This window comes from Dendrobates tinctorius, unplaced genomic scaffold (genome assembly GCF_039654945.1).
Source record: "Dendrobates tinctorius isolate UK_male_01 unplaced genomic scaffold, ASM3965494v1 ptg000254l, whole genome shotgun sequence".
Classification (NCBI taxonomy): domain Eukaryota; kingdom Metazoa; phylum Chordata; class Amphibia; order Anura; family Dendrobatidae; genus Dendrobates; species Dendrobates tinctorius.
Genome location: NW_027361921.1, coordinates 1,399,495 through 1,426,543, shown reverse-complemented (window position 1 = coordinate 1,426,543; position 27,049 = coordinate 1,399,495). Strand labels below are relative to the sequence as shown.

Genomic DNA, 27,049 nt, shown 5'->3' with positions numbered 1-27,049 from the left:
ACTCAAATTTGCCATTGTTCCAGCCCTACTGATAGTGCAATTGTGAGATTAAGAATCTCATCTAAATGCTGAAAAGGAAGTAAGATTGCTTCAAGCTTGACAACTTAACCAACTTAACCAAGATGCTACATCTTCTCAAGAATAAGCTTCCTATCTTAAAGCAGGTGTGTTTTACCTGTGTGCAAACTCAAATTTGCCATTGTTCCAGCCCTACTGATAGTGCAATTGTGAGATTAAGAATCTCATCTAAATGCTGAAAAGGAAGTAAGATTGCTTCAAGCTTGACAACTTAACCAATGGATTTTATTTTGAAATGCCTCCACTTTCCGCACCTGACTCTCTAAGCAGTCTTTCCAATATATCACATCTTTTTGTGATGTAGACAAGTTGGTCAAAGAGCCTGTTTAGTAAACAGAAAATCTTGATTTCGAATGTCAGCAGTGCTTTCCTTTCTTCATGTCAGTTTGGGGGTTAGCCGAAAAAGAGGACTTTCACTTTTGTTTGACATCAAACATGTCTTTCCCAAAGCACTAATAAAGTGTAATTGATAGAAAAAAAACTTTCTGCTTTTGAAATGCTCTAAAAGGAATTAGATGAAATAAGTTTCTTTAGAGAATATAGGATGGCTTCAAGCATTACAAATTAAAACCAGTGGAATTTGAGTAAAAAAAAAAATGTTGCTTTTGAAATGCTCTAAAAGGAATCAGAAGAAATAACTTTCTTTAGAGAATATAGGATGGGCTCAAGCTTTACAAATTAAAACCAGTGGAATTACACATTAGATGCTACAAATTTTCATAGCAGTTTTCGGAAAAAGCAGAATAATAAATATTCACCTATGGAACATGTGGTGCTGTGGCTTAGTTGGTTAAAGCGCCTGTCTTGTAAACAGGAGATCCTGAGTTCAACTCTCAGCAGTACCTTGGTTTTGTCTTCTCAAGAATAAGCTTCCTATCTTAAAGCAGTTGTTTTACCTGTGTGCAAACTCAAATTTGCCATTGTTCCAGCCCTACTGAGAGTGCAATTGTGAGATTAAGAATCTCATCTAAATGCTGAAAAGGAAGTAAGATTGCTTCAAGCTTGACAACTTAACCAATGGATTTTATTTTGAAATGCCTCCACTTTCCGCACCTGACTCTCTAAGCAGTCTTTCCAATATATCACATCTTTTTGTGATGTAGACAAGTTGGTCAAAGAGCCTGTTTAGTAAACAGAAAATCTTGATTTCAAATGTCAGCAGTGCTTTCCTTTCTTCATGTCAGTTTGGGGCTGTTAGCCAAAAAAGAGGACTTTCACTTTTGTTTGACATCAAACATGTCTTTCCCAAAGCACTAATAAAGTGTAATTGAGAGAAAAAAACTTTCTGCTTTTGAAATGCTCTAAATGGAATTAGATGAAATAAGTTTCTTTAGAGAATATAGGATGGCTTCAAGCATTACAAATTAAGACCAGTGGAATTTGAGTAAAAAAAAAAATTTTGCTTTTGAAATGCTCTAAAAGGAATCAGAAGAAATAACTTTCTTTAGAGAATATAGGATGGGCTCAAGCTTTACAAATTAAAACCAGTGGAATTACACATTAGATGCTACAAATTTTCATAGCAGTTTTCAGAAAAAGCAGAATAATAAATATTCACCTATGGAACATGTGGTGCTGTGGCTTAGTTGGTTAAAGCGCCTGTCTTGTAAACAGGAGATCCTGAGTTTAACTCTCAGCAGTACCTTGTTTTTGTCTTCTCAAGAATAAGCTTCCTATCTTAAAGCAGGTGTTTTACCTGTGTGCAAACTCAAATTTGCCATTGTTCCAGCCCTACTGATAGTGCAATTGTGAGATTAAGAATCTCATCTAAATGCTGAAAAGGAAGTAAGATTGCTTCAAGCTTGACAACTTAACCAAGATGCTTCATCTTCTCAAGAATAAGCTTCCTATCTTAAAGCAGGTGTGTTTTACCTGTGTGCAAACTCAAATTTGCCATTGTTCCAGCCCTACTGATAGTGCAATTGTGAGATTAAGAATCTCATCTAAATGCTGAAAAGGAAGTAAGATTGCTTCAAGCTTGACAACTTAACCAATGGATTTTATTTTGAAATGCCTCCACTTTCCACACCTGACTCTCTAAGCAGTCTTTCCAATATATCACATCTTTTTGTGATGTAGACAAGTTGGTCAAAGAGCCTGTTTAGTAAACAGAAAATCTTGATTTCGAATGTCAGCAGTGCTTTCCTTTCTTCATGTCAGTTTGGGGCTGTTAGCCGAAAAAGAGGACTTTCACTTTTGTTTGACATCAAACATGTCTTTCCCAAAGCACTAATAAAGTGTAATTGAGAGAAAAAAAACTTTCTGCTTTTGAAATGCTCTAAAAGGAATTAGATGAAATAAGTTTCTTTAGAGAATATAGGATGGCTTCAAGCATTACAAATTAAAACCAGTGGAATTTGAGTAAAAAAAAATATTTTGCTTTTGAAATGCTCTAAAAGGAATCAGAAGAAATAACTTTCTTTAGAGAATATAGGATGGGCTCAAGCTTTACAAATTAAAACCAGTGGAATTACACATTAGATGCTACAAATTTTCATAGCAGTTTTCAGAAAAAGCAGAATAATAAATATTCACCTATGGAACATGTGGTGCTGTGGCTTAGTTGGTTAAAGCGCCTGTCTTGTAAACAGGAGATCCTGAGTTCAACTCTCAGCAGTACCTTGTTTTTGTCTTCTCAAGAATAAGCTTCCTATCTTAAAGCAGTTGTTTTACCTGTGTGCAAACTCAAATTTGCCATTGTTCCAGCCCTACTGAGAGTGCAATTGTGAGATTAAGAATCTCATCTAAATGCTGAAAAGGAAGTAAGATTGCTTCAAGCTTGACAACTTAACCAATGGATTTTATTTTGAAATGCCTCCACTTTCCGCACCTGACTCTCTAAGCAGTCTTTCCAATATATCACATCTTTATGTGATGTAGACAAGTTGGTCAAAGAGCCTGTTTAGTAAACAGAAAATCTTGATTTCGAATGTCAGCAGTGCTTTCCTTTCTTCATGTCAGTTTGGGGCTGTTAGCCGAAAAAGAGGACTTTCACTTTTGTTTGACATCAAACATGTCTTTCCCAAAGCACTAATAAAGTGTAATTGAGAGAAAAAAACTTTCTGCTTTTGAAATGCTCTAAAAGGAATTAGATGAAATAAGTTTCTTTAGAGAATATAGGATGGCTTCAAGCATTACAAATTAAAACAAGTGGAATTTGAGTAAAAAAAAAATTTTGCTTTTGAAATGCTCTAAAAGGAATCAGATGAAATAACTTTCTTTAGAGAATATAGGATGGGCTCAAGAATTACAAATTAAAACCAGTGGAACCAGGTTAAAGCGCCTGTCTTGTAAACAGGAGATCCTGAGTTCAACTCTCAGCAGTACCTTGTTTTCGTTTTCTCAAGAATAAGCTTCCTATCTTAAAGCAGGTGTGTTTTACCTGTGTGCAAACTCAAATTTGCCATTGTTCCAGCCCTACTGATAGTGCAATTGTGAGATTAAGAATCTCATCTAAATGCTGAAAAGGAAGTAAGATTGCTTCAAGCTTGACAACTTAACCAATTGATTTTATTTTGAAATGCCTCCACTTTCCGCACCTGACTCTCTAAGCAGTCTTTTTAAAGCAGGTGTTTTACCTGTGTGCAAACTCAAATTTGCCATTGTTCCAGCCCTACTGATAGTGCAATTGTGAGATTAAGAATCTCATCTAAATGCTGAAAAGGAAGTAAGATTGCTTCAAGCTTGACAACTTAACCAACTTAACCAAGATGCTACATCTTCTCAAGAATAAGCTTCCTATCTTAAAGCAGGTGTGTTTTACCTGTGTGCAAACTCAAATTTGCCATTGTTCCAGCCCTACTGATAGTGCAATTGTGAGATTAAGAATCTCATCTAAATGCTGAAAAGGAAGTAAGATTGCTTCAAGCTTGACAACTTAACCAATGGATTTTATTTTGAAATGCCTCCACTTTCCGCACCTGACTCTCTAAGCAGTCTTTCCAATATATCACATCTTTTTGTGATGTAGACAAGTTGGTCAAAGAGCCTGTTTAGTAAACAGAAAATCTTGATTTCGAATGTCAGCAGTGCTTTCCTTTCTTCATGTCAGTTTGGGGCTGTTAGCCGAAAAAGAGGACTTTCACTTTTGTTTGACATCAAACATGTCTTTCCCAAAGCACTAATAAAGTGTAATTGAGAGAAAAAAAACTTTCTGCTTTTGAAATGCTCTAAAAGGAATTAGATGAAATAAGTTTCTTTAGAGAATATAGGATGGCTTCAAGCATTACAAATTAAAACCAGTGGAATTTGAGTAAAAAAAAAAATTTTGCTTTTGAAATGCTCTAAAAGGAATCAGAAGAAATAACTTTCTTTAGAGAATATAGGATGGGCTCAAGCTTTACAAATTAAAACCAGTGGAATTACACATTAGATGCTACAAATTTTCATAGCAGTTTTCGGAAAAAGCAGAATAATAAATATTCACCTATGGAACATGTGGTCCTGTGGCTTAGTTGGTTAAAGCACCTGTCTTGTAAACAGGAGATCCTGAGTTCAACTCTCAGCAGTACCTTGTTTTTGTTTTCTCAAGAATAAGCTTCCTATCTTAAAGCAGTTGTTTTACCTGTGTGCAAACTCAAATTTGCCATTGTTCCAGCCCTACTGAGAGTGAAATTGTGAGATTAAGAATCTCATCTAAATGCTGAAAAGGAAGTAAGATTGCTTCAAGCTTGACAACTTAACCAATGGATTTTATTTTGAAATGCCTCCACTTTCCGCACCTGACTCTCTAAGCAGTCTTTCCAATATATCACATCTTTTTGTGATGTAGACAAGTTGGTCAAAGAGCCTGTTTAGTAAACAGAAAATCTTGATTTTGAATGTCAGCAGTGCTTTCCTTTCTTCATGTCAGTTTGGGGCTGTTAGCCGAAAAAGAGGACTTTCACTTTTGTTTGACATCAAACATGTCTTTTCCAAAGCACTAATAAAGTGTAATTGAGAGAAAAAAACTTTCTGCTTTTGAAATGCTCTAAAAGGAATTAGATGAAATAAGTTTCTTTAGAGAATATAGGATGGCTTCAAGCATTACAAATTAAAACAAGTGGAATTTGAGTAAAAAAAAAATTTTGCTTTTGAAATGCTCTAAAAGGAATCAGATGAAATAACTTTCTTTAGAGAATATAGGATATGCTCAAGAATTACAAATTAAAACCAGTGGAACCAGGTTAAAGCGCCTGTCTTGTAAACAGGAGATCCTGAGTTCAACTCTCAGCAGTACCTTGTTTTCGTCTTCTCAAGAATAAGCTTCCTATCTTAAAGCAGGTGTGCTTTACCTGTGTGCAAACTCAAATTTGCCATTTTTCCAGCCCTACTGATAGTGCAATTGTGAGATTAAGAATCTCATCTAAATGCTGAAAAGGAAGTAAGATTGCTTCAAGCTTGACAACTTAACCAACTTAACCAAGATGCTACATCTTCTCAAGAATAAGCTTCCTATCTTAAAGCAGGTGTGTTTTACCTGTGTGCAAACTCAAATTTGCCATTGTTCCAGCCCTACTGATAGTGCAATTGTGAGATTAAGAATCTCATCTAAATGCTGAAAAGGAAGTAAGATTGCTTCAAGCTTGACAACTTAACCAATGGATTTTATTTTGAAATGCCTCCACTTTCCGCACCTGACTCTCTAAGCAGTCTTTCCAATATATCACATCTTTTTGTGATGTAGACAAGTTGGTCAAAGGGCCTGTTTAGTAAACAGAAAATCTTAATTTCGAATGTCAGCAGTGCTTTCCTTTCTTCATGTCAGTTTGGGGCTGTTAGCCGAAAAAGAGGACTTTCACTTTTGTTTGACATCAAACATGTCTTTCCCAAAGCACTAATAAAGTGTAATTGAGAGAAAAAAAACTTTCTGCTTTTGAAATGCTCTAAAAGGAATTAGATGAAATAAGTTTATTTAGAGAATATAGGATGGCTTCAAGCATTACAAATTAAAACCAGTGGAATTTGAGTAAAAAAAAAAATTTTGCTTTTGAAATGCTCTAAAAGGAATCAGAAGAAATAACTTTCTTTAGAGAATATAGGATGGGCTCAAGCTTTACAAATTAAAACCAGTGGAATTACACATTAGATGCTACAAATTTTCATAGCAGTTTTCGGAAAAAGCAGAATAATAAATATTCACCTATGGAACATGTGGTGCTGTGGCTTAGTTGGTTAAAGCACCTGTCTTGTAAACAGGAGATCCTGAGTTCAACTCTCAGCAGTACCTTGTTTTTGTCTTCTCAAGAATAAGCTTCCTATCTTAAAGCAGTTGTTTTACCTGTGTGCAAACTCAAATTTGCCATTGTTCCAGCCCTACTGAGAGTGCAATTGTGAGATTAAGAATCTCATCTAAATGCTGAAAAGGAAGTAAGATTGCTTCAAGCTTGACAACTTAACCAATGGATTTTATTTTGAAATGCCTCCACTTTCCGCACCTGACTCTCTAAGCAGTCTTTCCAATATATCACATCTTTTTGTGATGTAGACAAGTTGGTCAAAGAGCCTGTTTAGTAAACAGAAAATCTTGATTTCGAATGTCAGCAGTGCTTTCCTTTCTTCATGTCAGTTTGGGGCTGTTAGCCGAAAAAGAGGACTTTCACTTTTGTTTGACATCAAACATGTCTTTCCCAAAGCACTAATAAAGTGTAATTGAGAGAAAAAAACTTTCTGCTTTTGAAATGCTCTAAAAGGAATTAGATGAAATAAGTTTCTTTAGAGAATATAGGATGGCTTCAAGCATTACAAATTAAAACAAGTGGAATTTGAGTAAAAAAAAAAATTTTGCTTTTGAAATGCTCTAAAAGGAATCAGATGAAATAACTTTCTTTAGAGAATATAGGATGGGCTCAAGAATTACAAATTAAAACCAGTGGAACCAGGTTAAAGCGCCTGTCTTGTAAACAGGAGATCCTGAGTTCAACTCTCAGCAGTACCTTGTTTTCGTCTTCTCAAGAATAAGCTTCCTATCTTAAAGCAGGTGTGTTTTACCTGTGTGCAAACTCAAATTTGCCATTGTTCCAGCCCTACTGATAGTGCAATTGTGAGATTAAGAATCTCATCTAAATGCTGAAAAGGAAGTAAGATTGCTTCAAGCTTGACAACTTAACCAATGGATTTTATTTTGAAATGCCTCCACTTTCCGCACCTGACTCTCTAAGCAGTCTTTTTAAAGCAGGTGTTTTACCTGTGTGCAAACTCAAATTTGCCATTGTTCCAGCCCTACTGATAGTGCAATTGTGAGATTAAGAATCTCATCTAAATGCTGAAAAGGAAGTAAGATTGCTTCAAGCTTGACAACTTAACCAACTTAACCAAGATGCTACATCTTCTCAAGAATAAGCTTCCTATCTTAAAGCAGGTGTGTTTTACCTGTGTGCAAACTCAAATTTGCCATTGTTCCAGCCCTACTGATACTGCAATTGTGAGATTAAGAATCTCATCTAAATGCTGAAAAGGAAGTAAGATTGCTTCAAGCTTGACAACTTAACCAATGGATTTTATTTTGAAATGCCTCCACTTTCCGCACCTGACTCTCTAAGCAGTCTTTCCAATATATCACATCTTTTTGTGATGTAGACAAGTTGGTCAAAGAGCCTGTTTAGTAAACAGAAAATCTTGATTTCGAATGTCAGCAGTGCTTTCCTTTCTTCATGTCAGTTTGGGGCTGTTAGCCGAAAAAGAGGACTTTCACTTTTGTTTGACATCAAACATGTCTTTCCCAAAGCACTAATAAAGTGTAATTGAGAGAAAAAAAACTTTCTGCTTTGGAAATGCTCTAAAAGGAATTAGATGAAATAAGTTTCTTTAGAGAATATAGGATGGCTTCAAGCATTACAAATTAAAACCAGTGGAATTTGAGTAAAAAAAAAAATTTTGCTTTTGAAATGCTCTAAAAGGAATCAGAAGAAATAACTTTCTTTAGAGAATATAGGATGGGCTCAAGCTTTACAAATTAAAACCAGTGGAATTACACATTAGATGCTACAAATTTCATAGCAGTTTTCGGAAAAAGCAGAATAATAAATATTCACCTATGGAACATGTGGTGCTGTGGCTTAGTTGGTTAAAGCGCCTGTCTTGTAAACAGGAGATCCTGAGTTCAACTCTCAGCAGTACCTTGTTTTTGTCTTCTCAAGAATAAGCTTCCTATCTTAAAGCAGTTGTTTTACCTGTGTGCAAACTCAAATTTGCCATTGTTCCAGCCCTACTGAGAGTGCAATTGTGAGATTAAGAATCTCATCTAAATGCTGAAAAGGAAGTAAGATTGCTTCAAGCTTGACAACTTAACCAATGGATTTTATTTTGAAATGCCTCCACTTTCCGCACCTGACTCTCTAAGCAGTCTTTCCAATATATCACATCTTTTTGTGATGTAGACAAGTTGGTCAAAGAGCCTGTTTAGTAAACAGAAAATCTTGATTTCGAATGTCAGCAGTGCTTTCCTTTCTTCATGTCAGTTTGGGGCTGTTAGCCGAAAAAGAGGACTTTCACTTTTGTTTGACATCAAACATGTCTTTCCCAAAGCACTAATAAAGTGTAATTGAGAGAAAAAAACTTTCTGCTTTTGAAATGCTCTAAAAGGAATTAGATGAAATAAGTTTCTTTAGAGAATATAGGATGGCTTCAAGCATTACAAATTAAAACAAGTGGAATTTGAGTAAAAAAAAAAATTTGCTTTTGAAATGCTCTAAAAGGAATCAGATGAAATAACTTTCTTTAGAGAATATAGGATGGGCTCAAGAATTACAAATTAAAACCAGTGGAACCAGGTTAAAGCGCCTGTCTTGTAAACAGGAGATCCTGAGTTCAACTCTCAGCAGTACCTTGTTTTCGTCTTCTCAAGAATAAGCTTCCTATCTTAAAGCAGGTGTGTTTTACCTGTGTGCAAACTCAAATTTGCCATTTTTCCAGCCCTACTGATAGTGCAATTGTGAGATTAAGAATCTCATCTAAATGCTGAAAAGGAAGTAAGATTGCTTCAAGCTTGACAACTTAACCAACTTAACCAAGATGCTACATCTTCTCAAGAATAAGCTTCCTATCTTAAAGCAGGTGTGTTTTACCTGTGTGCAAACTCAAATTTGCCATTGTTCCAGCCCTACTGATAGTGCAATTGTGAGATTAAGAATCTCATCTAAATGCTGAAAAGGAAGTAAGATTGCTTCAAGCTTGACAACTTAACCAACTTAACCAAGATGCTACATCTTCTCAAGAATAAGCTTCCTATCTTAAAGCAGGTGTGTTTTACCTGTGTGCAAACTCAAATTTGCCATTGTTCCAGCCCTACTGATAGTGCAATTGTGAGATTAAGAATCTCATCTAAATGCTGAAAAGGAAGTAAGATTGCTTCAAGCTTGACAACTTAACCAATGGATTTTATTTTGAAATGCCTCCACTTTCCGCACCTGACTCTCTAAGCAGTCTTTCCAATATATCACATCTTTTTGTGATGTAGACAAGTTGGTCAAAGGGCCTGTTTAGTAAACAGAAAATCTTAATTTCGAATGTCAGCAGTGCTTTCCTTTCTTCATGTCAGTTTGGGGCTGTTAGCCGAAAAAGAGGACTTTCACTTTTGTTTGACATCAAACATGTCTTTCCCAAAGCACTAATAAAGTGTAATTGAGAGAAAAAAAACTTTCTGCTTTTGAAATGCTCTAAAAGGAATTAGATGAAATAAGTTTCTTTAGAGAATATAGGATGGCTTCAAGCATTACAAATTAAAACCAGTGGAATTTGAGTAAAAAAAAAAATTTTGCTTTTGAAATGCTCTAAAATGAATCAGAAGAAATAACTTTCTTTAGAGAATATAGGATGGGCTCAAGCTTTACAAATTAAAACCAGTGGAATTACACATTAGATGCTACAAATTTTCATAGCAGTTTTCGGAAAAAGCAGAATAATAAATATTCACCTATGGAACATGTGGTGCTGTGGCTTAGTTGGTTAAAGCGCATGTCTTGTAAACAGGAGATCCTGAGTTCAACTCTCAGCAGTGCCTTGTTTTTGTCTTCTCAAGAATAAGCTTCCTATCTTAAATCAGTTGTTTTACCTGTGTGCAAACTCAAATTTGCCATTGTTCCAGCCCTACTGAGAGTGCAATTGTGAGATTAAGAATCTCATCTAAATGCTGAAAAGGAAGTAAGATTGCTTCAAGCTTGACAACTTAACCAATGGATTTTATTTTGAAATGCCTCCACTTTCCGCACCTGACTCTCTAAGCAGTCTTTCCAATATATCACATCTTTTTGTGATGTAGACAAGTTGGTCAAAGAGCCTGTTTAGTAAACAGAAAATCTTGATTTCGAATGTCAGCAGTGCTTTCCTTTCTTCATGTCAGTTTGGGGCTGTTAGCCGAAAAAGAGGACTTTCACTTTTGTTTGACATCAAACATGTCTTTCCCAAAGCACTAATAAAGTGTAATTGAGAGAAAAAAACTTTCTGCTTTTGAAATGCTCTAAAAGGAATTAGATGAAATAAGTTTCTTTAGAGAATATAGGATGGCTTCAAGCATTACAAATTAAAACAAGTGGAATTTGAGTAAAAAAAAAAATTTTGCTTTTGAAATGCTCTAAAAGGAATCAGATGAAATAACTTTCTTTAGAGAATATAGGATGGGCTCAAGAATTACAAATTAAAACCAGTGGAACCAGGTTAAAGCGCCTGTCTTGTAAACAGGAGATCCTGAGTTCAACTCTCAGCAGTACCTTGTTTTCGTCTTCTCAAGAATAAGCTTCCTATCTTAAAGCAGGTGTGTTTTACCTGTGTGCAAACTCAAATTTGCCATTGTTCCAGCCCTACTGATAGTGCAATTGTGAGATTAAGAATCTCATCTAAATGCTGAAAAGGAAGTAAGATTGCTTCAAGCTTGACAACTTAACCAACTTAACCAAGATGCTACATCTTCTCAAGAATAAGCTTCCTATCTTAAAGCAGGTGTGTTTTACCTGTGTGCAAACTCAAATTTGCCATTGTTCCAGCCCTACTGATAGTGCAATTGTGAGATTAAGAATCTCATCTAAATGCTGAAAAGGAAGTAAGATTGCTTCAAGCTTGACAACTTAACCAATGGATTTTATTTTGAAATGCCTCCACTTTCCGCACCTGACTCTCTAAGCAGTCTTTCCAATATATCACATCTTTTTGTGATGTAGACAAGTTGGTCAAAGAGCCTGTTTAGTAAACAGAAAATCTTGATTTCGAATGTCAGCAGTGCTTTCCTTTCTTCATGTCAGTTTGGGGCTGTTAGCCGAAAAAGAGGACTTTCACTTTTGTTTGACATCAAACATGTCTTTCCCAAAGCACTAATAAAGTGTAATTGAGAGAAAAAAAACTTTCTGCTTTTGAAATGCTCTAAAAGGAATTAGATGAAATAAGTTTCTTTAGAGAATATAGGATGGCTTCAAGCATTACAAATTAAAACCAGTGGAATTTGAGTAAAAAAAAAAATTTTGCTTTTGAAATGCTCTAAAAGGAATCAGAAGAAATAACTTTCTTTAGAGAATATAGGATGGGCTCAAGCTTTACAAATTAAAACCAGTGGAATTACACATTAGATGCTACAAATTTCATAGCAGTTTTCGGAAAAAGCAGAATAATAAATATTCACCTATGGAACATGTGGTGCTGTGGCTTAGTTGGTTAAAGCGCCTGTCTTGTAAACAGGAGATCCTGAGTTCAACTCTCAGCAGTACCTTGTTTTTGTCTTCTCAAGAATAAGCTTCCTATCTTAAAGCAGGTGTGTTTTACCTGTGTGCAAACTCAAATTTGCCATTGTTCCAGCCCTACTGAGAGTGCAATTGTGAGATTAAGAATCTCATCTAAATGCTGAAAAGGAAGTAAGATTGCTTCAAGCTTGACAACTTAACCAATGGATTTTATTTTGAAATGCCTCCACTTTCCGCACCTGACTCTCTAAGCAGTCTTTCCAATATATCACATCTTTTTGTGATGTAGACAAGTTGGTCAAAGAGCCTGTTTAGTAAACAGAAAATCTTGATTTCGAATGTCAGCAGTGCTTTCCTTTCTTCATGTCAGTTTGGGGCTGTTAGCCGAAAAAGAGGACTTTCACTTTTGTTTGACATCAAACATGTCTTTCCCAAAGCACTAATAAAGTGTAATTGAGAGAAAAAAACTTTCTGCTTTTGAAATGCTCTAAAAGGAATTAGATGAAATAAGTTTCTTTAGAGAATATAGGATGGCTTCAAGCATTACAAATTAAAACAAGTGGAATTTGAGTAAAAAAAAAATTTTGCTTTTGAAATGCTCTAAAAGGAATCAGATGAAATAACTTTCTTTAGAGAATATAGGATGGGCTCAAGAATTACAAATTAAAACCAGTGGAACCAGGTTAAAGCGCCTGTCTTGTAAACAGGAGATCCTGAGTTCAACTCTCAGCAGTACCTTGTTTTCGTCTTCTCAAGAATAAGCTTCCTATCTTAAAGCAGGTGTGTTTTACCTGTGTGCAAACTCAAATTTGCCATTTTTCCAGCCCTACTGATAGTGCAATTGTGAGATTAAGAATCTCATCTAAATGCTGAAAAGGAAGTAAGATTGCTTCAAGCTTGACAACTTAACCAACTTAACCAAGATGCTACATCTTCTCAAGAATAAGCTTCCTATCTTAAAGCAGGTGTGTTTTACCTGTGTGCAAACTCAAATTTGCCATTGTTCCAGCCCTACTGATAGTGCAATTGTGAGATTAAGAATCTCACCTAAATGCTGAAAAGGAAGTAAGATTGCTTCAAGCTTGACAACTTAACCAATGGATTTTATTTTGAAATGCCTCCACTTTCCGCACCTGACTCTCTAAGCAGTCTTTCCAATATATCACATCTTTTTGTGATGTAGACAAGTTGGTCAAAGGGCCTGTTTAGTAAACAGAAAATCTTAATTTCGAATGTCAGCAGTGCTTTCCTTTCTTCATGTCAGTTTGGGGCTGTTAGCCGAAAAAGAGGACTTTCACTTTTGTTTGACATCAAACATGTCTTTCCCAAAGCACTAATAAAGTGTAATTGAGAGAAAAAAAACTTTCTGCTTTTGAAATGCTCTAAAAGGAATTAGATGAAATAAGTTTCTTTAGAGAATATAGGATGGCTTCAAGCATTACACATTAAAACCAGTGGAATTTGAGTAAAAAAAAAAATTTTGCTTTTGAAATGCTCTAAAAGGAATCAGAAGAAATAACTTTCTTTAGAGAATATAGGATGGGCTCAAGCTTTACAAATTAAAACCAGTGGAATTACACACTAGATGCTACAAATTTTCATAGCAGTTTTCGGAAAAAGCAGAATAATAAATATTCACCTATGGAACATGTGGTGCTGTGGCTTAGTTGGTTAAAGCGCCTGTCTTGTAAACAGGAGATCCTGAGTTCAACTCTCAGCAGTACCTTGTTTTTGTCTTCTCAAGAATAAGCTTCCTATCTTAAAGCAGTTGTTTTACCTGTGTGCAAACTCAAATTTGCCATTGTTCCAGCCCTACTGAGAGTGCAATTGTGAGATTAAGAATCTCATCTAAATGCTGAAAAGGAAGTAAGATTGCTTCAAGCTTGACAACTTAACCAATGGATTTTATTTTGAAATGCCTCCACTTTCCGCACCTGACTCTCTAAGCAGTCTTTCCAATATATCACATCTTTTTGTGATGTAGACAAGTTGGTCAAAGAGCCTGTTTAGTAAACAGAAAATCTTGATTTCGAATGTCAGCAGTGCTTTCCTTTCTTCATGTCAGTTTGGGGCTGTTAGCCGAAAAAGAGGACTTTCACTTTTGTTTGACATCAAACATGTCTTTCCCAAAGCACTAATAAAGTGTAATTGAGAGAAAAAAACTTTCTGCTTTTGAAATGCTCTAAAAGGAATTAAATGAAATAAGTTTCTTTAGAGAATATAGGATGGCTTCAAGCATTACAAATTAAAACAAGTGGAATTTGAGTAAAAAAAAAAATTTTGCTTTTGAAATGCTCTAAAAGGAATCAGATGAAATAACTTTCTTTAGAGAATATAGGATGGGCTCAAGAATTACAAATTAAAACCAGTGGAACCAGGTTAAAGCGCCTGTCTTGTAAACAGGAGATCCTGAGTTCAACTCTCAGCAGTACCTTGTTTTCGTCTTCTCAAGAATAAGCTTCCTATCTTAAAGCAGGTGTGTTTTACCTGTGTGCAAACTCAAATTTGCCATTGTTCCAGCCCTACTGATAGTGCAATTGTGAGATTAAGAATCTCATCTAAATGCTGAAAAGATAGTAAGATTGCTTCAAGCTTGACAACTTAACCTATGGATTTTATTTTGAAATGCCTCCACTTTCCGCACCTGACTCTCTAAGCAGTCTTTTTAAAGCAGGTGTTTTACCTGTGTGCAAACTCAAATTTGCCATTGTTCCAGCCCTACTGATAGTGCAATTGTGAGATTAAGAATCTCATCTAAATGCTGAAAAGGAAGTAAGATTGCTTCAAGCTTGACAACTTAACCAATGGATTTTATTTTGAAATGCCTCCACTTTCCGCACCTGACTCTCTAAGCAGTCTTTCCAATATATCACATCTTTTTGTGATGTAGACAAGTTGGTCAAAGAGCCTGTTTAGTAAACAGAAAATCTTGATTTCGAATGTCAGCAGTGCTTTCCTTTCTTCATGTCAGTTTGGGGCTGTTAGCCGAAAAAGAGGACTTTCACTTTTGTTTGACATCAAACATGTCTTTCCCAAAGCACTAATAAAGTGTAATTGAGAGAAAAAAAACTTTCTGCTTTTGAAATGCTCTAAAAGGAATTAGATGAAATAAGTTTCTTTAGAGAAAATAGGATGGCTTCAAGCATTACAAATTAAAACCAGTGGAATTTGAGTAAAAAAAAAAATTTTGCTTTTGAAATGCTCTAAAAGGAATCAGAAGAAATAACTTTCTTTAGAGAATATAGGATGGGCTCAAGCTTTACAAATTAAAACCAGTGGAATTACACATTAGATGCTACAAATTTCATAGCAGTTTTCGGAAAAAGCAGAATAATAAATATTCACCTATGGAACATGTGGTGCTGTGGCTTAGTTGGTTAAAGCGCCTGTCTTGTAAACAGGAGATCCTGAGTTCAACTCTCAGCAGTACCTTGTTTTTGTCTTCTCAAGAATAAGCTTCCTATCTTAAAGCAGTTGTTTTACCTGTGTGCAAACTCAAATTTGCCATTGTTCCAGCCCTACTGAGAGTGCAATTGTGAGATTAAGAATCTCATCTAAATGCTGAAAAGGAAGTAAGATTGCTTCAAGCTTGACAACTTAACCAATGGATTTTATTTTGAAATGCCTCCACTTTCCGCACCTGACTCTCTAAGCAGTCTTTCCAATATATCACATCTTTTTGTGATGTAGACAAGTTGGTCAAAGAGCCTGTTTAGTAAACAGAAAATCTTGATTTCGAATGTCAGCAGTGCTTTCCTTTCTTCATGTCAGTTTGGGGCTGTTAGCCAAAAAAGAGGACTTTCACTTTTGTTTGACATCAAACATGTCTTTCCCAAAGCACTAATAAAGTGTAATTGAGAGAAAAAAACTTTCTGCTTTTGAAATGCTCTAAAAGGAATTAGATGAAATAAGTTTCTTTAGAGAATATAGGATGGCTTCAAGCATTACAAATTAAAACAAGTGGAATTTGAGTAAAAAAAAAATTTTGCTTTTGAAATGCTCTAAAAGGAATCAGATGAAATAACTTTCTTTAGAGAATATAGGATGGGCTCAAGAATTACAAATTAAAACCAGTGGAACCAGGTTAAAGCGCCTGTCTTGTAAACAGGAGATCCTGAGTTCAACTCTCAGCAGTACCTTGTTTTCGTCTTCTCAAGAATAAGCTTCCTATCTTAAAGCAGGTGTGTTTTACCTGTGTGCAAACTCAAATTTGCCATTGTTCCAGCCCTACTGATAGTGCAATTGTGAGATTAAGAATCTCATCTAAATGCTGAAAAGGAAGTAAGATTGCTTCAAGCTTGACAACTTAACCAACTTAACCAAGATGCTACATCTTCTCAAGAATAAGCTTCCTATCTTAAAGCAGGTGTGTTTTACCTGTGTGCAAACTCAAATTTGCCATTGTTCCAGCCCTACTGATAGTGCAATTGTGAGATTAAGAATCTCATCTAAATGCTGAAAAGGAAGTAAGATTGCTTCAAGCTTGACAACTTAACCAACTTAACCAAGATGCTACATCTTCTCAAGAATAAGCTTCCTATCTTAAAGCAGGTGTGTTTTACCTGTGTGCAAACTCAAATTTGCCATTGTTCCAGCCCTACTGATAGTGCAATTGTGAGATTAAGAATCTCATCTAAATGCTGAAAAGGAAGTAAGATTGCTTCAAGCTTGACAACTTAACCAATGGATTTTATTTTGAAATGCCTCCACTTTCCGCACCTGACTCTCTAAGCAGTCTTTCCAATATATCACATCTTTTTGTGATGTAGACAAGTTGGTCAAAGGGCCTGTTTAGTAAACAGAAAATCTTAATTTCGAATGTCAGCAGTGCTTTCCTTTCTTCATGTCAGTTTGGGGCTGTTAGCCGAAAAAGAGGACTTTCACTTTTGTTTGACATCAAACATGTCTTTCCCAAAGCACTAATAAAGTGTAATTGAGAGAAAAAAAACTTTCTGCTTTTGAAATGCTCTAAAAGGAATTAGATGAAATAAGTTTCTTTAGAGAATATAGGATGGCTTCAAGCATTACAAATTAAAACCAGTGGAATTTGAGTAAAAAAAAAAATTTTGCTTTTGAAATGCTCTAAAATGAATCAGAAGAAATAACTTTCTTTAGAGAATATAGGATGGGCTCAAGCTTTACAAATTAAAACCAGTGGAATTACACATTAGATGCTACAAATTTTCATAGCAGTTTTCGGAAAAAGCAGAATAATAAATATTCACCTATGGAACATGTGGTGCTGTGGCTTAGTTGGTTAAAGCGCCTGTCTTGTAAACAGGAGATCCTGAGTTCAACTCTCAGCAGTACCTTGTTTTTGTCTTCTCAAGAATAAGCTTCCTATCTTAAAGCAGTTGTTTTACCTGTGTGCAAACTCAAATTTGCCATTGTTCCAGCCCTACTGAGAGTGCAATTGTGAGATTAAGAATCTCATCTAAATGCTGAAAAGGAAGTAAGATTGCTTCAAGCTTGACAACTTAACCAATGGATTTTATTTTGAAATGCCTCCACTTTCCGCACATGACTCTCTAAGCAGTCTTTCCAATATATCACATCTTTTTGTGATGTAGACAAGTTGGTCAAAGAGCCTGTTTAGTAAACAGAAAATCTTGATTTCGAATGTCAGCAGTGCTTTCCTTTCTTCATGTCAGTTTGGGGCTGTTAGCCGAAAAAGAGGACTTTCACTTTTGTTTGACATCAAACATGTCTTTCCCAAAGCACTAATAAAGTGTAATTGAGAGAAAAAAACTTTCTGCTTTTGAAATGCTCTAAAAGGAATTAGATGAAATAAGTTTCTTTAGAGAATATAGGATGGCTTCAAGCATTACAAATTAAAACAAGTGGAATTTGAGTAAAAAAAAAAATTTTGCTTTTGAAATGCTCTAAAAGGAATCAGATGAAATAACTTTCTTTAGAGAATATAGGATGGGCTCAAGAATTACAAATTAAAACCAGTGGAACCAGGTTAAAGCGCCTGTCTTGTAAACAGGAGATCCTGAGTTCAACTCTCAGCAGTACCTTGTTTTCGTCTTCTCAAGAATAAGCTTCCTATCTTAAAGCAGGTGTGTTTTACCTGTGTGCAAACTCAAATTTGCCATTGTTCCAGCCCTACTGATAGTGCAATTGTGAGATTAAGAATCTCATCTAAATGCTGAAAAGGAAGTAAGATTGCTTCAAGCTTGACAACTTAACCAATGGATTTTATTTTGAAATGCCTCCACTTTCCGCACCTGACTCTCTAAGCAGTCTTTTTAAAGCAGGTGTTTTACCTGTGTGCAAACTCAAATTTGCCATTGTTCCAGCCCTACTGATAGTGCAATTGTGAGATTAAGAATCTCATCTAAATGCTGAAAAGGAAGTAAGATTGCTTCAAGCTTGACAACTTAACCAACTTAACCAAGATGCTACATCTTCTCAAGAATAAGCTTCCTATCTTAAAGCAGGTGTGTTTTACCTGTGTGCAAACTCAAATTTGCCATTGTTCCAGCCCTACTGATAGTGCAATTGTGAGATTAAGAATCTCATCTAAATGCTGAAAAGGAAGTAAGATTGCTTCAAGCTTGACAACTTAACCAATGGATTTTATTTTGAAATGCCTCCACTTTCCGCACCTGACTCTCTAAGCAGTCTTTCCAATATATCACATCTTTTTGTGATGTAGACAAGTTGGTCAAAGAGCCTGTTTAGTAAACAGAAAATCTTGATTTCGAATGTCAGCAGTGCTTTCCTTTCTTCATGTCAGTTTGGGGCTGTTAGCCGAAAAAGAGGACTTTCACTTTTGTTTGACATCAAACATGTCTTTCCCAAAGCACTAATAAAGTGTAATTGAGAGAAAAAAAACTTTCTGCTTTTGAAATGCTCTAAAAGGAATTAGATGAAATAAGTTTCTTTAGAGAATATAGGATGGCTTCAAGCATTACAAATTAAAACCAGTGGAATTTGAGTAAAAAAAAAATTTTGCTTTTGAAATGCTCTAAAAGGAATCAGAAGAAATAACTTTCTTTAGAGAATATAGGATGGGCTCAAGCTTTACAAATTAAAACCAGTGGAATTACACATTAGATGCTACAAATTTCATAGCAGTTTTCGGAAAAAGCAGAATAATAAATATTCACCTATGGAACATGTGGTGCTGTGGCTTAGTTGGTTAAAGCGCCTGTCTTGTAAACAGGAGATCCTGAGTTCAACTCTCAGCAGTACCTTGTTTTTGTCTTCTCAAGAATAAGCTTCCTATCTTAAAGCAGTTGTTTTACCTGTGTGCAAACTCAAATTTGCCATTGTTCCAGCCCTACTGAGAGTGCAATTGTGAGATTAAGAATCTCATCTAAATGCTGAAAAGGAAGTAAGATTGCTTCAAGCTTGACAACTTAACCAATGGATTTTATTTTGAAATGCCTCCACTTTCCGCACCTGACTCTCTAAGCAGTCTTTCCAATATATCACATCTTTTTGTGATGTAGACAAGTTGGTCAAAGAGCCTGTTTAGTAAACAGAAAATCTTGATTTCGAATGTCAGCAGTGCTTTCCTTTCTTCATGTCAGTTTGGGGCTGTTAGCCGAAAAAGAGGACTTTCACTTTTGTTTGACATCAAACATGTCTTTCCCAAAGCACTAATAAAGTGTAATTGAGAGAAAAAAACTTTCTGCTTTTGAAATGCTCTAAAAGGAATTAGATGAAATAAGTTTCTTTAGAGAATATAGGATGGCTTCAAGCATTACAAATTAAAACAAGTGGAATTTGAGTAAAAAAAAAATTTTGCTTTTGAAATGCTCTAAAAGGAATCAGATGAAATAACTTTCTTTAGAGAATATAGGATGGGCTCAAGAATTACAAATTAAAACCAGTGGAACCAGGTTAAAGCGCCTGTCTTGTAAACAGGAGATCCTGAGTTGAACTCTCAGCAGTACCTTGTTTTCGTCTTCTCAAGAATAAGCTTCCTATATTAAAGCAGGTGTGTTTTACCTGTGTGCAAACTCAAATTTGCCATTGTTCCAGCCCTACTGATAGTGCAATTGTGAGATTAAGAATCTCATCTAAATGCTGAAAAGGAAGTAAGATTGCTTCAAGCTTGACAACTTAACCAACTTAACCAAGATGCTACATCTTCTCAAGAATAAGCTTCCTATCTTAAAGCAGGTGTGTTTTACCTGTGTGCAAACTCAAATTTGCCATTGTTCCAGCCCTACTGATAGTGCAATTGTGAGATTAAGAATCTCATCTAAATGCTGAAAAGGAAGTAAGATTGCTTCAAGCTTGACAACTTAACCAACTTAACCAAGATGCTACATCTTCTCAAGAATAAGCTTCCTATCTTAAAGCAGGTGTGTTTTACCTGTGTGCAAACTCAAATTTGCCATTGTTCCAGCCCTACTGATAGTGCAATTGTGAGATTAAGAATCTCATCTAAATGCTGAAAAGGAAGTAAGATTGCTTCAAGCTTGACAACTTAACCAATGGATTTTATTTTGAAATGCCTCCACTTTCCGCACCTGACTCTCTAAGCAGTCTTTCCAATATATCACATCTTTTTGTGATGTAGACAAGTTGGTCAAAGGGCCTGTTTAGTAAACAGAAAATCTTAATTTCGAATGTCAGCAGTGCTTTCCTTTCTTCATGTCAGTTTGGGGCTGTTAGCCGAAAAAGAGGACTTTCACTTTTGTTTGACATCAAACATGTCTTTCCCAAAGCACTAATAAAGTGTAATTGAGAGAAAAAAAACTTTCTGCTTTTGAAATGCTCTAAAAGGAATTAGATGAAATAAGTTTCTTTAGAGAATATAGGATGGCTTCAAGCATTACAAATTAAAACCAGTGGAATTTGAGTAAAAAAAAAAATTTTGCTTTTGAAATGCTCTAAAATGAATCAGAAGAAATAACTTTCTTTAGAGAATATAGGATGGGCTCAAGCTTTACAAATTAAAACCAGTGGAATTACACATTAGATGCTACAAATTTTCATAGCAGTTTTCGGAAAAAGCAGAATAATAAATATTCACCTATGGAACATGTGGTGCTGTGGCTTAGTTGGTTAAAGCGCCTGTCTTGTAAACAGGAGATCCTGAGTTCAACTCTCAGCAGTACCTTGTTTTTGTCTTCTCAAGAATAAGCTTCCTATCTTAAATCAGTTGTTTTACCTGTGTGCAAACTCAAATTTGCCATTGTTCCAGCCCTACTGAGAGTGCAATTGTGAGATTAAGAATCTCATCTAAATGCTGAAAAGGAAGTAAGATTGCTTCAAGCTTGACAACTTAACCAATGGATTTTATTTTGAAATGCCTCCACTTTCCGCACCTGACTCTCTAAGCAGTCTTTCCAATATATCACATCTTTTTGTGATGTAGACAAGTTGGTCAAAGAGCCTGTTTAGTAAACAGAAAATCTTGATTTCGAATGTCAGCAGTGCTTTCCTTTCTTCATGTCAGTTTGGGGCTGTTAGCCGAAAAAGAGGACTTTCACTTTTGTTTGACATCAAACATGTCTTTCCCAAAGCACTAATAAAGTGTAATTGAGAGAAAAAAAACTTTCTGCTTTTGAAATGCTCTAAAAGGAATTAGATGAAATAAGTTTCTTTAGAGAATATAGGATGGCTTCAAGCATTACAAATTAAAACAAGTGGAATTTGAGTAAAAAAAAAAATTTTGCTTTTGAAATGCTCTAAAAGGAATCAGATGAAATAACTTTCTTTAGAGAATATAGGATGGGCTCAAGAATTACAAATTAAAACCAGTGGAACCAGGTTAAAGCGCCTGTCTTGTAAACAGGAGATCCTGAGTTCAACTCTCAGCAGTACCTTGTTTTCGTCTTCTCAAGAATAAGCTTCCTATCTTAAAGCAGGTGTGTTTTACCTGTGTGCAAACTCAAATTTGCCATTGTTCCAGCCCTACTGATAGTGCAATTGTGAGATTAAGAATCTCATCTAAATGCTGAAAAGGAAGTAAGATTGCTTCAAGCTTGACAACTTAACCAATGGATTTTATTTTGAAATGCCTCCACTTTCCGCACCTGACTCTCTAAGCAGTCTTTTTAAAGCAGGTGTTTTACCTGTGTGCAAACTCAAATTTGCCATTGTTCCAGCCCTACTGATAGTGCAATTGTGAGATTAAGAATCTCATCTAAATGCTGAAAAGGAAGTAAGATTGCTTCAAGCTTGACAACTTAACCAACTTAACCAAGATGCTACATCTTCTCAAGAATAAGCTTCCTATCTTAAAGCAGGTGTGTTTTACCTGTGTGCAAACTCAAATTTGCCATTGTTCCAGCCCTACTGATAGTGCAATTGTGAGATTAAGAATCTCATCTAAATGCTGAAAAGGAAGTAAGATTGCTTCAAGCTTGACAACTTAACCAATGGATTTTATTTTGAAATGCCTCCACTTTCCGCACCTGACTCTCTAAGCAGTCTTTCCAATATATCACATCTTTTTGTGATGTAGACAAGTTGGTCAAAGAGCCTGTTTAGTAAACAGAAAATCTTGATTTCGAATGTCAGCAGTGCTTTCCTTTCTTCATGTCAGTTTGGGGCTGTTAGCCGAAAAAGAGGACTTTCACTTTTGTTTGACATCAAACATGTCTTTCCCAAAGCACTAATAAAGTGTAATTGAGAGAAAAAAAACTTTCTGCTTTTGAAATGCTCTAAAAGGAATTAGATGAAATAAGTTTCTTTAGAGAATATAGGATGGCTTCAAGCATTACAAATTAAAACCAGTGGAATTTGAGTAAAAAAAAAAATTTTGCTTTTGAAATGCTCTAAAAGGAATCAGAAGAAATAACTTTCTTTAGAGAATATAGGATGGGCTCAAGCTTTACAAATTAAAACCAGTGGAATTACACATTAGATGCTACAAATTTCATAGCAGTTTTCGGAAAAAGCAGAATAATAAATATTCACCTATGGAACATGTGGTGCTGTGGCTTAGTTGGTTAAAGCGCCTGTCTTGTAAACAGGAGATCCTGAGTTCAACTCTCAGCAGTACCTTGTTTTTGTTTTCTCAAGAATAAGCTTCCTATCTTAAAGCAGTTGTTTTACCTGTGTGCAAACTCAAATTTGCCATTGTTCCAGCCCTACTGAGAGTGCAATTGTGAGATTAAGAATCTCATCTAAATGCTGAAAAGGAAGTAAGATTGCTTCAAGCTTGACAACTTAACCAATGGATTTTATTTTGAAATGCCTCCACTTTCCGCACCTGACTCTCTAAGCAGTCTTTCCAATATATCACATATTTTTGTGATGTAGACAAGTTGGTCAAAGAGCCTGTTTAGTAAACAGAAAATCTTGATTTCGAATGTCAGCAGTGCTTTCCTTTCTTCATGTCAGTTTGGGGCTGTTAGCCGAAAAAGAGGACTTTCACTTTTGTTTGACATCAAACATGTCTTTCCCAAAGCACTAATAAAGTGTAATTGAGAGAAAAAAACTTTCTGCTTTTGAAATGCTCTAAAAGGAATAAGATGAAATAAGTTTCTTTAGAGAATATAGGATGGCTTCAAGCATTACAAATTAAAACAAGTGGAATTTGAGTAAAAAAAAAATTTTGCTTTTGAAATGCTGTAAAAGGAATCAGATGAAATAACTTTCTTTAGAGAATATAGGATGGGCTCAAGAATTACAAATTAAAACCAGTTGAACCAGGTTAAAGCGCCTGTCTTGTAAACAGGAGATCCTGAGTTCAACTCTCAGCAGTACCTTGTTTTCGTCTTCTCAAGAATAAGCTTCCTATCTTAAAGCAGGTGTGTTTTACCTGTGTGCAAACTCAAATTTGCCATTGTTCCAGCCCTACTGATAGTGCAATTGTGAGATTAAGAATCTCATCTAAATGCTGAAAAGGAAGTAAGATTGCTTCAAGCTTGACAACTTAACCAACTTAACCAAGATGCTACATCTTCTCAAGAATAAGCTTCCTATCTTAAAGCAGGTGTGTTTTACCTGTGTGCAAACTCAAATTTGCCATTGTTCCAGCCCTACTGATAGTGCAATTGTGAGATTAAGAATCTCATCTAAATGCTGAAAAGGAAGTAAGATTGCTTCAAGCTTGACAACTTAACCAACTTAACCAAGATGCTACATCTTCTCAAGAATAAGCTTCCTATCTTAAAGCAGGTGTGTTTTACCTGTGTGCAAACTCAAATTTGCCATTGTTCCAGCCCTACTGATAGTGCAATTGTGAGATTAAGAATCTCATCTAAATGCTGAAAAGGAAGTAAGATTGCTTCAAGCTTGACAACTTAACCAATGGATTTTATTTTGAAATGCCTCCACTTTCCGCACCTGACTCTCTAAGCAGTCTTTCCAATATATCACATCTTTTTGTGATGTAGACAAGTTGGTCAAAGAGCCTGTTTAGTAAACAGAAAATCTTGATTTCGAATGTCAGCAGTGCTTTCCTTTCTTCATGTCAGTTTGGGGCTGTTAGCCGAAAAAGAGGACTTTCACTTTTGTTTGACATCAAACATGTCTTTCCCAAAGCACTAATAAAGTGTAATTGAGAGAAAAAAAACTTTCTGCTTTTGAAATGCTCTAAAAGGAATTAGATGAAATAAGTTTCTTTAGAGAATATAGGATGGCTTCAAGCATTACAAATTAAAACCAGTGGAATTTGAGTAAAAAAAAAAATGTTGCTTTTGAAATTCTCTAAAAGGAATCAGAAGAAATAACTTTTTTTAGAGAATATAGGATCGGCTCAAGCTTTACAAATTAAAACCAGTGGAATTACACATTAGATGCTACAAATTTTCATAGCAGTTTTCGGAAAAAGCAGAATAATAAATATTCACCTATGGAACATGTGGTGCTGTGGCTTAGTTGGTTAAAGCGCCTGTCTTGTAAACAGGAGATCCTGAGTTCAACTCTCAGCAGTACCTTGTTTTTGTCTTCTCAAGAATAAGCTTCCTATCTTAAAGCAGGTGTTTTACCTGTGTGCAAACTCAAATTTGCCATTGTTCCAGCCCTACTGATAGTGCAATTGTGAGATTAAGAATCTCATCTAAATGCTGAAAAGGAAGTAAGATTGCTTCAAGCTTGACAACTTAACCAACTTAACCAAGATGCTACATCTTCTCAAGAATAAGCTTCCTATCTTAAAGCAGGTGTGTTTTACCTGTGTGCAAACTCAAATTTGCCATTGTTCCAGCCCTACTGATAGTGCAATTGTGAGATTAAGAATCTCATCTAAATGCTGAAAAGGAAGTAAGATTGCTTCAAGCTTGACAACTTAACCAATGGATTTTATTTTGAAATGCCTCCACTTTCCGCACCTGACTCTCTAAGCAGTCTTTCCAATATATCACATCTTTTTGTGATGTAGACAAGTTGGTCAAAGAGCCTGTTTAGTAAACAGAAAATCTTGATTTCGAATGTCAGCAGTGCTTTCCTTTCTTCATGTCAGTTTGGGGCTGTTAGCCGAAAAAGAGGACTTTCACTTTTGTTTGACATCAAACATGTCTTTCCCAAAGCACTAATAAAGTGTAATTGAGAGAAAAAAAACTTTCTGCTTTTGAAATGCTCTAAAAGGAATTAGATTAAATAAGTTTCTTTAGAGAATATAGGATGGCTTCAAGCATTACAAATTAAAACCAGTGGAATTTGAGTAAAAAAAAAAATTTTGCTTTTGAAATGCTCTAAAAGGAATCAGATGAAATAACTTTCTTTAGAGAATATAGGATGGGCTCAAGCTTTACAAATTAAAACCAGTGGAATTACACATTAGATGCTACAAATTTTCATAGCAGTTTTCGGAAAAAGCAGAATAATAAATATTCACCTATGGAACATGTGGTGCTGTGGCTTAGTTGGTTAAAGCGCCTGTCTTGTAAACAGGAGATCCTGAGTTCAACTCTCAGCAGTAGCTTGTTTTTGTCTTCTCAAGAATAAGCTTCCTATCTTAAAGCAGGTGTGTTTTACCTGTGTGCAAACTCAAATTTGCCATTGTTCCAGCCCTACTGATAGTGCAATTGTGAGATTAAGAATCTCATCTAAATGCTGAAAAGGAAGTAAGATTGCTTCAAGCTTGACAACTTAACCAACTTAACCAAGATGCTACATCTTCTCAAGAATAAGCTTCCTATCTTAAAGCAGGTGTGTTTTACCTGTGTGCAAACTCAAATTTGCCATTGTTCCAGCCCTACTGATAGTGCAATTGTGAGATTAAGAATCTCATCTAAATGCTGAAAAGGAAGTAAGATTGCTTCAAGCTTGACAACTTAACCAACTTAACCAAGATGCTACATCTTCTCAAGAATAAGCTTCCTATCTTAAAGCAGGTGTGTTTTACCTGTGTGCAAACTCAAATTTGCCATTGTTCCAGCCCTACTGATAGTGCAATTGTGAGATTAAGAATCTCATCTAAATGCTGAAAAGGAAGTAAGATTGCTTCAAGCTTGACAACTTAACCAATGGATTTTATTTTGAAATGCCTCCACTTTCCGCACCTGACTCTCTAAGCAGTCTTTCCAATATATCACATCTTTTTGTGATGTAGACAAGTTGGTCAAAGAGCCTGTTTAGTAAACAGAAAATCTTGATTTCGAATGTCAGCAGTGCTTTCCTTTCTTCATGTCAGTTTGGGGCTGTTAGCCGAAAAAGAGGACTTTCACTTTTGTTTGACATCAAACATGTCTTTCCCAAAGCACTAATAAAGTGTAATTGAGAGAAAAAAAACTTTCTGCTTTTGAAATGCTCTAAAAGGAATTAGATTAAATAAGTTTCTTTAGAGAATATAGGATGGCTTCAAGCATTACAAATTAAAACCAGTGGAATTTGAGTAAAAAAAAAAATTTTGCTTTTGAAATGCTCTAAAAGGAATCAGATGAAATAACTTTCTTTAGAGAATATAGGATGGGCTCAAGCTTTACAAATTAAAACCAGTGGAATTACACATTAGATGCTACAAATTTTCATAGCAGTTTTCGGAAAAAGCAGAATAATAAATATTCACCTATGGAACATGTGGTGCTGTGGCTTAGTTGGTTAAAGCGCCTGTCTTGTAAACAGGAGATCCTGAGTTCAACTCTCAGCAGTAGCTTGTTTTTGTCTTCTCAAGAATAAGCTTCCTATCTTAAAGCAGGTGTGTTTTACCTGTGTGCAAACTCAAATTTGCCATTGTTCCAGCCCTACTGATAGTGCAATTGTGAGATTAAGAATCTCATCTAAATGCTGAAAAGGAAGTAAGATTGCTTCAAGCTTGACAACTTAACCAACTTAACCAAGATGCTACATCTTCTCAAGAATAAGCTTCCTATCTTAAAGCAGGTGTGTTTTACCTGTGTGCAAACTCAAATTTGCCATTGTTCCAGCCCTACTGATAGTGCAATTGTGAGATTAAGAATCTCATCTAA

At 35.5% G+C, this 27,049-nt stretch overlaps 12 non-coding genes across 12 annotated transcripts; all 12 read left to right on the top strand.

Annotated features, from left to right (window-relative positions):
- Positions 1–849: 849 nt before the first annotated feature.
- Positions 850–923, top strand: TRNAT-UGU (transfer RNA threonine (anticodon UGU)). Its single transcript has one exon. It is a non-coding gene; the product is annotated as a tRNA-Thr (tRNA).
- A 1,703-nt stretch (positions 924–2,626) lies between these two features.
- On the top strand, positions 2,627–2,700 carry TRNAT-UGU (transfer RNA threonine (anticodon UGU)). The gene has a single exon. It is a non-coding gene; the product is annotated as a tRNA-Thr (tRNA).
- Positions 2,701–6,212: 3,512 nt separating this feature from the next.
- On the top strand, positions 6,213–6,286 carry TRNAT-UGU (transfer RNA threonine (anticodon UGU)). Its single transcript has one exon. It is a non-coding gene; the product is annotated as a tRNA-Thr (tRNA).
- Positions 6,287–8,103: 1,817 nt separating this feature from the next.
- On the top strand, positions 8,104–8,177 carry TRNAT-UGU (transfer RNA threonine (anticodon UGU)). Its single transcript has one exon. It is a non-coding gene; the product is annotated as a tRNA-Thr (tRNA).
- Positions 8,178–11,678: 3,501 nt separating this feature from the next.
- TRNAT-UGU (transfer RNA threonine (anticodon UGU)) lies at positions 11,679–11,752 on the top strand. The gene has a single exon. It is a non-coding gene; the product is annotated as a tRNA-Thr (tRNA).
- A 1,623-nt stretch (positions 11,753–13,375) lies between these two features.
- On the top strand, positions 13,376–13,449 carry TRNAT-UGU (transfer RNA threonine (anticodon UGU)). The gene has a single exon. It is a non-coding gene; the product is annotated as a tRNA-Thr (tRNA).
- A 1,632-nt stretch (positions 13,450–15,081) lies between these two features.
- TRNAT-UGU (transfer RNA threonine (anticodon UGU)) lies at positions 15,082–15,155 on the top strand. The gene has a single exon. It is a non-coding gene; the product is annotated as a tRNA-Thr (tRNA).
- A 1,806-nt stretch (positions 15,156–16,961) lies between these two features.
- TRNAT-UGU (transfer RNA threonine (anticodon UGU)) lies at positions 16,962–17,035 on the top strand. The gene has a single exon. It is a non-coding gene; the product is annotated as a tRNA-Thr (tRNA).
- Positions 17,036–18,851: 1,816 nt separating this feature from the next.
- TRNAT-UGU (transfer RNA threonine (anticodon UGU)) lies at positions 18,852–18,925 on the top strand. The gene has a single exon. It is a non-coding gene; the product is annotated as a tRNA-Thr (tRNA).
- Positions 18,926–20,731: 1,806 nt separating this feature from the next.
- Positions 20,732–20,805, top strand: TRNAT-UGU (transfer RNA threonine (anticodon UGU)). Its single transcript has one exon. It is a non-coding gene; the product is annotated as a tRNA-Thr (tRNA).
- Positions 20,806–22,623: 1,818 nt separating this feature from the next.
- On the top strand, positions 22,624–22,697 carry TRNAT-UGU (transfer RNA threonine (anticodon UGU)). Its single transcript has one exon. It is a non-coding gene; the product is annotated as a tRNA-Thr (tRNA).
- A 1,806-nt stretch (positions 22,698–24,503) lies between these two features.
- TRNAT-UGU (transfer RNA threonine (anticodon UGU)) lies at positions 24,504–24,577 on the top strand. Its single transcript has one exon. It is a non-coding gene; the product is annotated as a tRNA-Thr (tRNA).
- Positions 24,578–27,049: the final 2,472 nt, after the last annotated feature.